This window comes from Ischnura elegans (genome assembly GCF_921293095.1).
Source record: "Ischnura elegans chromosome 13 unlocalized genomic scaffold, ioIscEleg1.1 SUPER_13_unloc_3, whole genome shotgun sequence".
In the NCBI taxonomy this organism is placed as follows: Eukaryota; Metazoa; Arthropoda; class Insecta; order Odonata; family Coenagrionidae; genus Ischnura; species Ischnura elegans.
In genome coordinates, this window is record NW_025791659.1 from 1072965 (window position 1) to 1089836 (window position 16872).

Consider the following 16872-nt stretch of genomic DNA (forward strand, 5'->3'; position numbering starts at 1 on the left):
TTTATATAATTTAAAACTGACAATGGTAGTGAGGGACGGGCGGATTGTTGTGAAGAAAAAGGGCAGTTGTGCATGGAGAGTCGAAGGAGGCAGACGTGTTTAAAGGAAGATTCGGGAGAGGGACTAAGAAAGGTGGCGGTGTAGCAGAGAAAGGAAGAGAAAGCAGAGAAGGGGAGGCGCCTACGAGAGGAAAAGAGAGTGGGAGGAGGAGAATACGGCGGAACTGAGGATCCACGAGGGTGCAGTTCATGGCGGTGGTTCAGTGAATGGTGGTGGTAGATATAAATGGAATTGTGATATCATGGTGGCTTTTGATGTTGGTTTTATGCTCTAAGTTTCAAAATATAGAGTTTCTTTCGAATTGTATTGGAATTATTTGTTTATAAAGCAGCGAAGATTTTAAAAAGTTACAACGCTCATGACTTCTGAAAACAAAGTATTAAGGAAAATATTTGGACCTATTTAAGAAGCAGAAGTTAGGATAATCAGAAAATAGAGGACAGAGAGAAATTTATTGCAAGGAAGTTATGATTGCGAGGATAAAAACCAACTCTTCAAGATGGTTAGGCTACATATTCTCACGGCTGAGCTTAAAGCCACCGAGTGTATCCACCGGGTTGCGGATGGTGGGGCGACCTTTAGATATGAGTTCTCTCGTCGAATAAGCAGTTGTGGACAAAATTGGGCAGTGTTCTGAGGGGTATTGGGCTACCATTGAGTAAGGTATACCATTTAAATGATACCAAAACCAGTGAAGATTCCGTGACTTGGGACCACCAACAACTACAGTAGAACCTCGCTTATGAAAATTTCAGCAAAAAACCAAAAAAGTTTCATAAGTGAGGAAGTTTCATACGAGAGGTTTTTTGATAATTATCATGAAATCCTTTCCTATAGGGGCTGGTTTGTTTCCAGGATGCAATTACTCATTTGGAGGCAAGAAATTGAAGCCTAATAATCTCAATTATTCGCTGCTTGTACACCAATCTTCTCGTGGAGCAGTTATCTGATGAGTCGTATATGTGAGGTATTTTAACTCATTGGACTGGAAAAATACGTTTCGTAACCAAGGTATTCGTATAAGTGAAAAGTTTCGTAACCAAGGTTGGAAATACATGGGTTCATATGAAGGGAAATTTTAGGAAGAGCGCTAGCACATAGGGAGACACTGCAGAAGAAGTATTATTTGTGAAGAGCAGAAAACCAAGGTCAAGTCAAGGTTTCCAGAGATATCAAAAGGAAATGACACTTGCAACTACTGCAAGAAGAAAGGGCATTGGGTAATTTCATGCAAGAAGTGGATTGCTGATGGACGAGCAAAGAAGAGCGCTCCTTAGAGCAATGCTGTGGACACCAATGTAGCCATGGGTGTTATTAGTGAAGATATATGTATTTTAAGTCACAATGGTTGTATCAGGATGGTGGATCGACAATGGAGCGACGAAGCATGTGACGCATTGTCCTGATCTGCTTGTCGAGTTCCCGGAATTTCACAGTCCCTTCGTTTTAAGGCTGGAATGCCGCTGGACATGAAGTTCTCAAGGCCATCGGGAAAGGCACCCTTGAAATTATATCTTTCACTGAAGAAAAAACCATGAAGATGACTCTAAGAGACACTTGGTACATTCCAAATATTTCGAGAAACTGTTTTCAGTTTTAGCTGCCCAGGATAGGAATGAAAATAGCAAATTTCATTTCACGACAACTAACAAGGAACATTAACGGAGTGTAACGCCCACTTTTGCTTCAAACTTTGCACATTTGTAGATTAATGCAAAAAATGAAATGTGTGAAATTTCCCATGCCCTCGTGACCTGTGAGTCGAGATATCAGCGATCAAAGATGCCCGATTCGTCAATTCGCCACCCGTCAGGGGGAAGGCATGCCGGCAATCGGCCCACTCCTCGCCAGGGCCTCGACCCAGCCAGTGAGCGGCCAGCGATGGGATGCGAGCTATATTTCGTCTATGGCGGAGTCTCACGCCCCGGCGAATCACTCTTTTGTTTTCTGTTAATCTTTCTGTATTTCCGATTTTACCTGATCCTTATGGAGCATCGGATTGATGGGAAAATTGCTCTGCATTTAGTTATAATATATTGTATCACTTTGACACGCGGAAACTTCGGAATGATACTATAACCCGGAGTAATTCGCGATAAGAATTTATGCTTCATCTTTCTGCCCGTAAATGCACAATGGAAACGAGATAGGGGGCATGTTTCTTTCACACTATTAAGGGGAAACCCAAAATAAGCAACACATGGAATACGTCAATACGTCATGGAATATGGGTATTTCATTATATCCCTGAAACAAAACTCTTAGGTGGCAAACGCTTCAAGAGCGACGATGAAGTCCGAGCACAGGTCGCACACTTCCTCTACCGGTTGGCGGGAGACTTCTTTAACTTAGGGATAGAAAAGCTGGACCACTGTCTTTAAAAGTTTGTCCAAAAAAATGGAGACTACGTTGAAAAATAGTCAAAAGTGTAAGCTTTTCAACGATGTGAAAATTAATATTAATAAACAAAGTTTTGTATTTGTAAAAAATATGGGAAACTTACTTTTGGTACAAGCCTCGTAGTAGTGGCCCACGGAGAATAACTCGTGTCATCAGTCATCACTTAATCATCAACGTCAAGTTCCCTAAGTGTCAGACAAGGTCATTACAGGTTAATAATAATAATAATATATTTATTTGCCCAGTGATTGAGTTACAAGGTTTGTACACAATATAAGGCACGTCAAGAATAATAATAGTAGAAACTATTTACAAAGCGGACAGCATTCCAACTCCAAACAAACAATAATTAACATTAAATCAAAGTAAAACATTACAAGGGATCAGCTAAAAACTCATTGACATTGTAATACAGCTTATTAAGCAGAAGATCTTTCACTTGTCTTTTAAAAGATTTGTCATTCAGCGATTTAAAAGATAATGGTAGATGATTGTGTAGTAGAATTCCCATCCTTCTCAATCCATGTAAACATTTTGTGGTCCGGGCATAATCTACATGCAAGTCATTATGGGTTCTTGTGAAATGATGGTGAAAGTCTCGATTTTTAGAAAAAGATGACAGGTTTCTATGGATGTAGATAACAGCAGATAGAATATAGATACAAGGAATAGGGAGAATATTTAGTTTTCTAAAAATAGGTCGGCATGGGGCATTGTAGGGCTCTTTAGCCATTAGACGAACAGCTCTTTTTTGTATTTTAAAAATATTTGTTGCATGATGGGAAGTGCCCCAGAAAAGGATACTGAATAGTACATTGGAATAGAATTCCCCATAGTACAAAGAAATGAGTACATTAGGTGAAACAGTATCTCTTATGAACCTAATTAAGTAGCAAGTAGAACTTAATTTACTCAACAAGTGATTAACATGTGTTTCCCAACTCAAGCCCGAATCGAGGTGAGTTCCGAGAAACTTTACATTGCTAACTTGGGGTATGACTGAGCCATTAACATCAATTGAAACGTTATTGCAGGGATTCCTTTTGTAACCAAAATGAACAACCTGAGACTTGCTGATGTTCAGGGTTAGTTGGTTCTGAGAGCACCATTCAGATAAGTGATTAGAAATAAGCTTACCATTGGAAATGGCGCGGTCAAGGTTACAGGCAGACACTATGATATTTGTATCATCCGCATAAAGGACTGGTGTAGCTCCTTCTACTATAGCTAGCCTACTGGGGAGGTCATTGATATAAGCAACAAAAAGAATTGGGCCAAGGATAGATCCCTGGGGTACACCACAAGAAACCTTGTTCAATTCCGATCTGCATTTGTCACCATGATGGGACACTACTACAGACTGAAGCCTGTCCTGAAGATAAGATTTGACCCACTGGTTAGAAATTCCTCTCACGCCAAGGTGATTAAGTTTACATAATAGCAGATCATGGTTGACATTGTCAAATGCTTTACTGAAATCAAACATCAAACCAATTGTTGATAATTCTTTATCAAGGGAAGAAAGAATATTGTCGATTACATCAGCAGTGGCTGAGGTAGTAGATCTGTGCTGGCGATAGCCATGTTGACTACTGGATAAAAGGTTTGTTGATTCTAGAAAATGTAATTAAACGTTTGTAAAATATCTTTTCAAACAACTTAGAGAACTGATTTTGAATGCTAATTGGGCGATAAGAATTAATATCCTGAGGATTTCCTTTTTTCTTGTAGAGAGGAATTACTTTGGAGATTTTAAGGGGACTTGGAAAAATTCCCAGATGCAAAGAATCATTAATCAAGTGGAGAAGAGGGACTTTGAAAGCATCAAAACATTCATTTAGAATCCAATTAGGAATTTCATCAAAGCCAGAGCTGTTTTTGGAACCAAGGTTGTGAAGAGAAAGTCTTAATTCAGTTTCAGTACAAGGTGATAAGAAGAGTGACTTTGTAGCAGGAGGAAAACCGAAGAAATTGTAATTATCAGACAGTTTTGGGTGGAGAGTGAGATTCGTGAAATGGTCATTAATGAAACAGGCCAAGGAATGAGAACTGGAGAAGGGAACGCCTGCTGGATCAACAATTTGAGATACTGAAAGGGTAGGGGAGCTGCCCTTGGATGAGTTAATAATCTTCCAGACTTCTTTGGATTTGTTACTGGCATTCATAATCCTTCTGTCATTAAAAGAATGCTTTGCAGCAATTAAAGCTTTGCGATAATAGGATTTTAATGATTTATACTCATTCAGAAGTGAGTCATCTTTTGATGCCCGGACAAGAAAGGCGTAATGTTTGAGGTTGGTAGATAGACTAGGTTACTAAGGGATGACTCAATTAGATCGAATTTGAAATAAAAAGTGTTTGGAAGAAAAGGGGAGCGAAGCATGAAAAGGGGAGCAGCATTTGTAAAGACAAATAATCCTGCTTTTAAGTTGAAGGTCCCAGCGCCACATTCGTGAAAGAATGCTGATTAAGAAGCATTCCCGGGTAGATTCAACTGACCCTTGCTAATATTTCATGCGAATTTTCTTGTTGTTGAGCAGAAATTCAAATTTCGATAACCATATGAATCAACCCGTGCATCCAGGAACACAGAAGAGCCACAAGAAACAAGCAATTTCAGCTCTCCACCATTGTGGAGCATGCTTGAAGTTAACCCGGACACCAGATAATTCGACGAAGCAACAGTTATTGCAACAGAAAATAGATATTACCCCAGGCTAATAAATGAGGCTATCAAAATATTCAAGACACCTGAAAACATGAATAGAGAAGAACGCTACACTCTCCACAACTCGTGGAAGAGGGTCATACGAGAAAAAAGGAGGTGGACCAATCAGAATCCAGCATGAAAAATTGGCGCCAAGAATTCACCATATACGTCACAAAAATTGAATCCCGACGTGTACCTGAAGACGCCGGTTGGGAAACCGAAGAAACTGTCATCGCAAAGAAAATCCACGCAGTGAAACCCAGAAGCATGGAGACATCAGTTGAATCAACCATAATAAAAAAACATTAAATCGGGCAAAAATATCTTGCGCGGGAAATTTTTTTACGACCTTAAATGCGGAAAAATGCAGAATACTGAAACACTACATGAGGATAATTTTAATTGCTCACATATGGAATGAATGCGGATCCAAAAAATAAATACTAAATGCGAAAACGTTATATCCGGAACAGGCTGTATTAGGATAGTTGGACACATTTTTCCCTATTTATTGTTAAGTACGCTCTCATATGGAACTAAATGGTGGTAACTAATGGTTAACGTGAAAAATACAACATACTAAAGGTACATATAAAAGAAAAAAAGCGTGAAACATTTATCGCTGAAAATATCATTCCATGTACGTAATTGCGGCCGCATTAATGGTCTCTAGTTGTCTCGGTACAATTTGCAGAGGTAGTAAGGCCGTCTCAGGGTAGTCTACTCGGTATGACTACTTGAGGTTTCATGAGATTGAATAGGTTCACTACAAAAGAGGTTTGCTAAAAATCATGTAACTGACCTGACCGTAGGGATGGTATGAAGTAAGGAGGTTTATGGTGTAAAGATGTTCACTACATAGAGGTTTTACTCTACTTTAATAGAGTTGGCTGGTTAGAGATGATGGGCTACATATTAAGAAGTGGAAGCACCAGCATGAAAAAATGTTTCAATAGTAAACGTCCTCTACGAAGACCAAGACACTGTTGCAGAGACCAAATGCTTAAAGTCGTAAGAAGACTCGGACTTGAAATAGAGATGACTTGAGATGGAGAGGAGAGGATGCAAGGCCGAAAACTAGCTTGAGTTTACATGGCCTCAGGAGTGATTGAACATCCTTCGTTAAGTGCTGTTCTCAGGGATGTGGCATAATTTCAGGCACAAGGGGCCTAACAACAGCATCTCTGGGATTGGATGTCAATGGAATGAGAAGGATCACTGCTCTAAGTGCTTCGGCTACATAGTAATTAGCATTTATGAGATTCACCATGTTTCCTTCCAAAGCCCGATGGATCTATGTTCAAAAGTTAATTACGTTATGAGCGCGTGTAAGAGGTGCACCTTTTTCCCCAGAAATTGCAGCCGAAAATGACGGTGTGCCTGTTACACAAACTTGTTATCTTCCCCTCCTCCCTCTCCCCGGTCGCTAGTCCAAGAGGAACTGAGTGGCCTTGGTTTTCTGAGTGAGTCCATCACCTAGAAACCAAGGTCAAAACATGCAGGATGCAGGGGATTTTCTCCCTTAGTGACTTCTTTTAAAATGCCCCTTTTTGCATTTCTTACTGGTAAGCATCGCGCCGCCATGTCGGTGTGTACCTCAAATGTGACCATGGAAAATAACGCGTGGGATATTTTGCTCCGGAGGGCACGCTAAATTTACTGCTACAAGTGGGCATACCACGGCATTTATACTGCATATAGTACTCGCTTATCTAACGTAGAGAAAAGCACAGTTATGAAGGACAATACCTGGTCAATAGTCAACATCTGTCTTGCTGAATAATTTCCATAACCCAAAGGCCCTCCTTTTTAAAAAATCATCTTCAGACGCCATTATAAGGGCTATTGCGAGTGAAAAATATATTGGTATCAAAACCAGCTGTTTAAAAAATACAAAAGAAAGTGTACAATGTTTGACTGAATGGCAGATAGAAGAAATCGGAAAAGCTTTTAAGTGAGGAGCAGTGAAGGAGTGGTACAGGGGAAGGAGCTCCCTCCCTCCGTCTTTCCTCCACAACAAGGCTGAGCACCAAGGAGAAAGGGAAGAACACGTCCAATCTTGCATGTGACGTCGCTGCCTTCAAAGCGAAGGGGCGAAGGCACAGCAATGTGGTATACGGAGTTTTAGTTGCCTGAAGTTTCCAGTCCGTCTTCAATTGTTTGAATGCTATGCTTGTTTCTTCCAAAATTGCGCTGTTTGGACTATTTTGAATACTATAGAGCGTTCCACATTTAGTTGACAGTATGGGCTCTTATGGAGAATCGTTTCCCATGTTAATCTCCATAAGGCCAGGAGCGCGGCGTTGTCAATAACAGCACGAAAATTAATGTTGCGTTATGCACTGATTAAAAATTGCATTATAATGTAGAAAGAGATGCTGCATTCGTTGGGGCCAATAGTTTTTCTATAAAAATTATAACAAAAGCTATAAAAAATATTTCCTTAAATTTCCGTCAGGAACGTGTATTTTTTTACTTTATCTTCTTCTCGCAATTTCTGCATGACCGTTGTCTGTATTGAATTGAATCTTCTGCGCAAAATTTTTCACACTATCTTCTCTTTTAAAGTCTTCACCAATTGTGCAAATATTGAGTTAAAATGTTTTTATGCCGACGTAACACCCTTTAGGACAAGAAAATTTTAATTTTTGCAAGGTAAAAAGTAGTCGCTTACTAACTTACGTTTCTTACGTCGTAGGTCCCTATATGCTGCGTATCAAATGTGAAGAAAACTACAAAGTTATTTTTGGTGAAAAAATCATTAACTTACATCAATTCTGAAGCGAGTTACAAGGTTTTGATCTTAAGAAAAAATATTACGGCGCCGATGGGCCGGGTTTCTTGCGCGTAGAGGGAAAATTCTCGGGCGGAAAAGGAGTTTTTTGTCAATGCATACTATGAAATGTATTTATCTATTCGTTTGATATCCTAAACAGAGAATACTCATACGTAACAGCAGTGTTTTTGCATGCATTGATACACGAAAGTAAGCAAGCGGCTTGGAAATAAGACGCTTTCGCCTTGGGTGTTTCGGTCCCATCGCGGAAACCAAGAAAGAAAATATCTCATAATCTATGCGAAACACTACCCCATCCAGTGCACGCTGTTTACAAAAGGGGGCTTGGGTTTTTTTCTGAGTTCCTTTCATAGGGTACCAGAAAACCTGCACCAGAATCGACCCTAGCCGAAGGGGTCGAGGGAAGAATTTATGAAGGCGTTTAGTTTGTCATTGCATTTTTTTGGAGTGAACAAGAGTTGTGTGGTCTGCTGAATTTGAGAATTGTGGAGTGTGTTTTACACTTATCTCTGCTGTAACACGCCCAATCAATATGTCCGATACAAAGAAGAGGAGAAAAGGTGAGAAGCTCATAAGCCGCGAAAGACAGTTGGTGCTCAAAGTCTTCTCGTATTTAAGGAAATCTCTCAGCATTAGTGAGGCCTGTCGAGAACCTTCGAAGGCTACTGGGTGCTAGGAGTCCACTGTTTACAAAGTGAGATAGGAAAGCTCCCGTGGTCCATTGGTAACTCCTTCAAAAACTAAAGAAATTAGACAGCCTCACAAAAATTCGAGAGCAACGATTTTCGACGATTTTGTGAGACCGGGAATTAGAAGGAAGGTACATGAATCCTTCGTGAAAAATATTCCTCCGGCTTTAAAATCCATCTTAAACTCGGTAAATATGGAAAGTATTCTCCCAGATTACAAAATGACAACACTATATCGTCTTCTTTTGGACATAGGCTTCGTGTACGAACGCAGGGGGAAAAGAAGCATCCTTATCGAAAGCGATGATATTATTCGTTGGTGGCACAATTAATTATTTAAGCCAGCTAAAAAAATATCGTCGCGAACACAGGACGAGTGTATTCACAGGTGAAAGTTGGACTAATGTTGGACAAATATTGAACATTAGTTTGCGAAACAAACAATTAGAAAATCCGCGTCAAGCTTTCCTTGCTTGACTAAGTACCGGGCTTGGCCTCCACTTCCCGAGGAGGACGGTTTGCTATTATACTCGCAGGAACGGAAAATGGGTTCATAAAAGAAGCATTGCATGTGTTATTTCTGTACAAAAAGAATTGAATGGATGAGCATGAAGAAGTGGGTGGCGAGTGTTACGAGAGATGGTTTGAGCACTCACTTCTTGCAAACTTACCCGAAGGATCAATTATAGTGGTAGATAATGCCTCTTATTACTCAAGGAAATTGGAATCCTTGCCTACTACAAGGTGGAGGAAAAGGAACATTGAGGAAATTAGCTTCGAAGATGTCAGCTTGAAAAGAAATCTTTAATTTACAGTAAACCAAGTACGGGAAATTTTTGAAAAATTAAAGATTGATGATGTCTTATACAACATCGCCTCTCATGTAATACTAGCCAGAGCCAAAAAAATAATGCATAATATGGAAGGAATAGAAATTTTGTCTCATTCAGGAGTGGCGATAATTTTTATTATCCTTCAATTTATTGTTATTTTTTACATTACAGATTATTCATTCAGCTTGTGCATTGAATAAGTACATAATAAAATAACAAAAGACTTTTCCTTTTATATTGCAGCAAAAGTATTGTAATTTACGCTAAAAAAATTCCTCAATTTACGCCGTCTTTCGTGCGAACTCTAACTCCTTTTTGAACTAAACCATTTTGGCGCTCTATTATGTGTGGTTGCATACGCTGCTAGGATGCCTGCCGGCGGAGCGGAAGCTTGGCAACACTGTTATCCATAAGGCCCGTACTGTCAACTAAACGTGGAACGCTCTATAGGAGCCTTGTTGTAACTATAAATCTTTTTTGTTCAATCAATTAGAGCTTAAAAAACTTAAATTCTGTCAGATATACGTTGCGTTAGGCCTCATTCTTTTTAGAACCTCGTGCGTGTCATGCAATTATTGAAAGCTATTGAGATATCTTCAGACGAAGTAGGTGACTTACCAAGCATTTGGTCTCCAGAAACTGGGAGATCGATCAAGCTCAGTTGGTGAGACGGGGTAGGAATGAAACAAGTTTCGTTTGTTCCAGCATAACTTGATATTTTCCTTTGAGGCAAGTGATTTATGGTCTGTGGGGTCTCAGAAAGGAAAAAAAACCATCATAGGCATGGGCTGATGGAGGGCCGGGGGTATTTAACGAAATCTGCATCGTGGTTATTTTCGAATGGCGTAAGATTCCCCAGATTGTTGTTCGATCTCATGGGAAGATTCACGCTTTGCGCCTGTCGTGTTTTGCTTAAAAATTTTCCACGGCTGAAATTCTACTGCAATACTCCTACAAGACCTTTCAAAAAAATTGTAAGTGAGTAGGACAAGCATTGTAGTGCAACGGCGTATGCGAAGAGAGGATCGGAACTCTTTCTACTCCCTCAAATGTGACATTGCATTGACGAAAGCAATGTTTGAAAATTTCGGATTCAAATTCAATTTCTTCGACAAATTTGGATCTAAAGTACATTCAGGTGAAGGGCTTTATTCATGGATATTCGGATCTGAGGTATACGATCCGACCGTCCCTGGTAAGCATCATAAAGTTAAGCCAGATAAATGGAGGAAATTTCTTTACTTAGGAAATTTGTCCCTCCTTACCACCAAGTCTCTTCCAAGGAACGACATCAGACCTGTGTTTTATAACAACTACAATTTAAGGAGTTTTTTCTCCAGATCCAAGGATGTGATCCCAGAATTGGAAAAGAGTGGTGTTTACAGACTTAAGTGTGAATGTTCCGCTGTGTATATTGGACAAACTGGCCGTAAATTCAAGGAAAGATTGAAAGAGCACTTAGCCTGTTTTAAGCATAATAATACAAACTCTAACTTTGCAAAACACTTGCTAGACACAGGCCACAGCAGTGATTTTTCTTTAGAAATTTTGCATCGTGAAGCTTAAGGCCCTACGCTGGACGCTCTTGAACAAGTGGAAATTTTAAAATCTGTGAAATCAAATTGTGATATTGTTAATGGCCTCCTCTATGTCTCCCGCTCTCCTCTCCTCAACCTCTCCTCCCTCCTCCATTAACCCCATACCTCACACATTATGGGTTTCCCTTCCCCTCCCCCTATCCTTCAACCGTCACCCTCACCTCCGCTGACGCTACTTGGGAAAACTTGCATTCTGCTAATGGCCTTTTGTATTCTTCCCGCTCTCCCCTACCCCTCCCTCTTTTGCCCACCTTTCACTACAGTTAGTCAGCTTGCATGCATCAGCTCTGCCTACCTCCCCATCCTCCCACTCCTCCTTGGTTTTACGACCAGGGGAAGACCCATCCCCTCCCCTCTCCTTCCGCCCTCCTAACCCCCCCCCCCAAGCCTACAGTCACCCATCCACCCGCTCTAGCTATATGTAAGGTATTTAAGGATGTTGAACCACTGTACTTGTCGCTTGAGAATGATGCGGAGCGTCAAAACCATGGTCGTGTAATTATAAATATATTCTGTGGAAAAACAAAGTATAAATTTTTTATTCATTCTATATGAAGTGATATTGCGGACCCGGAGAAAAGCCTATGGTAAATACATGACGCTATTCGACTATATGAATTTTGATCATACGAAATGTTTTGTATTAACGAACCTTGAATCAGTCCCAAGGAGCGAAAGGCAGTCATTTTACGAACTAAGGCAAAATATTTGTCAACAAAACAAGTAACGCAGGCGTAAGTACATAAAAAATTAGCGCTTCCAACTGTGGTTCATCAAAAGTGTGAAATCGTAAATGATAAGGCAACTTTGGAGAGAAAGGGTTCGCCTAAAACCTCACGGTGGGAATTTAGAGGAAGTAGGAGTTCAGTAAAATATCGCGACTGACATAGTGCCCCTATTTACGTGCCTATTCGTAAACATCGCATCGACAATACTTCGTAGTTAAACATATCAGGAAGGTCGCACGGGGTATTTCGTACACACCTAATTAACCCTTTGCACTGCTGTGAACGTACCTGGTACGTTCACAAGGCCGGCTACTGTGACGTACTTCGAAGACTACTTGACTGCTTTTCGCCGAAGCACTTCAAAGGGTCCCTAATCAGGGACCCTTTCCTTGACGAGCTCACCCTCGCTGGCCCCTCTTTAAGATACTCCGAGCCTCCCTCCCCAAAGGTGACCGCTCTGACTGCATTTTGAAAATCTATCAATCGTTGCCATCATCAAAAAATAATTGTTTGTATCTCACTCCTGCCAATCAGGCATTCAAGTACGTCTCTGAACCGTGTTTCTGCGATGAGAAATAACGATTTTGTTAACTTTGCTAAAATGGCCAAGATAATAAAATTGTCATTTTTCATCGCAGAAACACGGTTCAAAGACATACTTTATTTCCCCCACTACAGCAAATTGCTGGAAATCGGCTGGATTCCCTCTGAGAGCGCATCATGAGGATGTTCTCGAGGTTGGTAATTGATACAACTAGCCTACTAGTAATTCTACTGCTATAATATCACGGCTATGGTTGATTCGTTACGTAATGCCGTCATGAAGCTGCGGGGGATAAAATCGTGGAGGAGATTAGAGGCTTAAAAGATGATTTTGAAAAATTCTTGGAAAAAGCAGGAAGAGCACAGCGCGCAACATCAAACAATTATATTGCCCTTGACGATGATCTCTGGGCTTGTGACAATGGGACGCCGGTACATACGTCGGAAGAAGCAGCGGCCGGGACTAGTCAGAATAGCAGTGACGACGAAGATGAAAGTGAGGAAGTAATTTCACCAAATAAAAAAGAAGTAGACGCTGCCCTCCAAAAATTAAGATACTTTGATCTGGCTAACGAGTTAGGTCCCCAATTTCATTTCCATTTATGCAAGTGAGAAACCATGGTGGAAGCGGCGATGGAGAAGGGCAAAAAGAAAAAAATAACAGCTTTTTTTAGTATTATCTTTTCGTGTATATAATAGCCTTCCTGAATAAATATCTTAAGTATTGGGCTCTATCAACCACCAACTTATTATTCAGGCTACTCATAATGAAGAGGCACTTCTAACTCTAACCATGAACTTTCTTCTCGCACGTCAACGCCCCCCAACGGCAAAGCTGAAGGCCCTTTCCCCACCCTTCTTTCTCCTGCCCCCTTCACCACTCGTTATGCTGACCACTCCTCTTTCCTCAGGCAATCCCCATCCCACTCTTATTCACCCCACCCACTGGGTACGTTCTCCGACTGTGGAGAAGGGCATGGTTCATATTTACCTGCAACGGGGGTAAGTTATTAACCGGAGAGAGTCTCAAGAAGTATCTTCCACTATCGGGGAAATGGTGCCACGCTTATAATTGTCTCTCTTCTTCTCTGCTGACGTTTCAATTGAAATTATTTTCTTTGCTCTTTCCACACTATATTTATTTACAATTATGGCGCAACTATTTTTTAGTGCTAAAGCTAATAAAATCTTTTCTCTATGTCAATGATCCATTGCATAACTTTCAATACAGTGGAGAAAGGAACAAGGAAACTAAATGAGGTGAAGGTACATGTTTTTGCGTGTCATTTTTGGGAATTCATGCAAGTGAACCAATACTTCACCCACGTTGAGAAATGATGAAGCATCTCTTGTAGGAGAACAATCAATGCAGATAATAACGTTTCTTACTTTATTTCTCCGATAATGAAAGATGTTTCTCCAGTCGTTTTCCGGTTGGAACCTTGCTCCTGTCGGCATAAAGGAAGAGGGAAATACTATACGAACATAGCACTTCACACCCGGCATGAAGAATAAAGTCTTTCATAGCAACAACTGCAAATATGTTGGAGCGCAGTATCCGGACGGAGAATTCAAACAGAATATACTTCAAATATTCATCGGAAGATATCCAACGAAATTTATGATCTTAACTGAATCTCAATGAAAATAACTAATTGAAAAGATAGCTCTTTCAGCTGAAAATACGGAGTAACTCGAAATATTAACTTACGAAGGTTATTATGGAAATGGGTTGAGGCCCTCGTTTTTCTTTTTTTTTTCTCGTCACTGATCGATAGAGGGCGACATAAATGGCAGTTAGGCCGGCTGCCGCTAAAATTCCGTGGGTGCTGGAAACAAATATCTATCTAACGCGTACTTAATAGTTGTTATTTTATCCTAACCACAAATTTACAACATTAAATTCTTATAATAAACTTTGCAATTCATTATTTGATTAAGTTTTCTAAACTGGTCGGGAATTTCTTAAGCGATCATTGATGTTGAAGTATGAACGAGAAATGGGAATTTTAAGGTGGTATGATTATTTAACAATCTTTCACAGCATAAATCGATAACAAAAAGACTTTAATATGAATTATACCGAGAATAACCACCGAAAACTTTTAAATAAGACCACTTAAGACAAAAGACGGCGGAAGAAACAAAAGCAAACATTTTTTCGTGACACGAATAATATTTGAAATTACAAAACTCGATTTTACGAAGTGCCAATTTTCTGGTAGGCCTGACTTCGTAAAATCAAGAGTTTACTACACCCATTGAAAGTGGAAAATTTGATGACTGTCGAAAGTCTAGGCTTAAGTCTGCAACACCATGCGATAGGATAAAAAATGCCAAAAAGTTTTTTCTTTATAGCTCCGATGCTGAAAATAGGGGTGCACCTCCTACACCTGTGCGCCTCTTACGCACACTTATGTGGCATTCCTCGAAATTGGTTGAACATTTGAAAACGACCTTTCAATGTATCACAGTCAAAATCTAAGACATAACGAATAAATCAGAAAATTATTTTCAACAGTTTTTATAGTTTTTATGCAACCTATGACCAAATAGGCCCACGTTATCTATTACAAGATACATTCGTTTTTTGGTCTACTTGGTGTCAGAGTTGAAATTTTGAAAATGCAGTTGCCAATTGAATGAATTTCATAATCTGATTATGGATGAAAAAATTTGTATGATATAAATACTCAAAAATTACAAAGAGAAAATATGATAAATATTTAAAAAATACTTTGAAACATTTAGTTTCCAATATAGGCTATACAAAAATAAGTTTTTTAAGGTTATGAAAAATCCCTGAGAGAGATCTTTCCCTTAAATTCAGAAAAATATATGTAAGAATAGCGCATGCGTTAACACATAAACATTCAATGTCACAATTTGAAAAAGTTCTTCCTTTACTTACCTTCCTTCAACACACCTTATGGCATTCGAGGCAGTTGGTATTTGTCTGGTGTTTTCGGGAGACTCCATGTCGAATCCTCCGATGAAATTAATGTGATTCCTCCGATGATTAACTCCATCATATCATCCATGTTTCTCTAACAAAGGATAAAGAAACACAATGTCACATATTTGCTAATATTGGTTTGGGAAAGTTAAAGGTTGAATTCGGATGATTTGCGTGATATGCAATAGGTATTTTTCTACCCTAAGAATTAAGTATAAATTTTGTATTAACTCACAGATTCTTTTCCATGGGCCTCCACCTCTGTAACCTTGACTGTGTCCTAAGATATGAATGAAGCACTAAGTAAGAAATTTGCAACGGCTGTTTGTATCATATGAGAAATGAAGTTCAAGCTCGGCACAGTAACATAACACCTCTTATCTATTTCCATTTTTCATCAAAGTATGCAACTCACCAGTCTCCGGTGTAGTGGCATCAGAGTTCTGAAAAGGAAGACGTAAAATTACAGGGCGTTAAGTAAAAAATCTCATGGGATATGAGAAGTGTCCTATATACTAATAAAAAGTGTTAATAACTCATTAACTCACATCCGAAAGATTTTCAGCCTCAACCTCGAGGAGAGCTGAGGTATTACATGATGGAGTCTGAGGAAGCGATGCATACAACTCTCCTACCTCTTCCGATGTCTCAGCGTTCTAAAAAGGAAAACATAATGTCAACGGGGATAGCATAAACAATTTTCCACTACCGAAAATGACGAAGTATATTACCGTATAAGCTTGTGTAAGAGGCGCACACGTGTAAGAGGCGCACCCCTATTTTGAGGAAGGAAGCTATAAAGAAAAACATTTTACGGTATTTTTTTATCCTATCGTGCGGTGTTGCAGACGTATGCCTGGAATTTCGACAGTTATCGAAATTTCCTCTTTCAGTACTATTTGAAAGAGGAAATTTTGGTAACTGCGGCGGTAATAGCGACATAGGAGGGAGTAGAAAGAGTTCCGATCCTCTCTTCGCATACGTCATCGCTCTACGTTGCTTGTCCTACTCACGAAAAATTTTGTTTAAAAGCTCTCGTAGGAGTATTGCAATAGAATTGCAGCCGTGGAAAATTTTAAGGTAAAACACGACAGGCACATAGCATGAACCTTCCCAAGAGATAGGACAACAATCGGGGCAATCTCAGCGCCTTAGGATAATAACCACGTCGTAGATTTAAGGCCCCTTGCACACACACAGATTTTGGACGGCCGGTAAAATATCGGCCATCCACATTCCAATAGTGAACAATGAGAGAGCATTGGAGCTTGCACACGTGCCGAACACGCGCCGGCACCGGCTAAATGCCGGTTAGCTGCCGGTCATTGTCACTGTGATTCGCCGTCGCCGGCTCAAAAACATAGCAACTTATCGTTTGACCGGTAAAAATCCGGCGTGTGTGCAAGCATCGCTTCGCCGGTAAAATATTGGCCGATATTTTACCGGCCGTCCAAATTCGGTGTGTGTCCAAGGGGCCGTTTTTTCCTTTCCGGGACTCCATAGGAAAATAGAAAATTATCAAGTTACAGGGGATCAATGGAAACGCGTTTCATCCCTA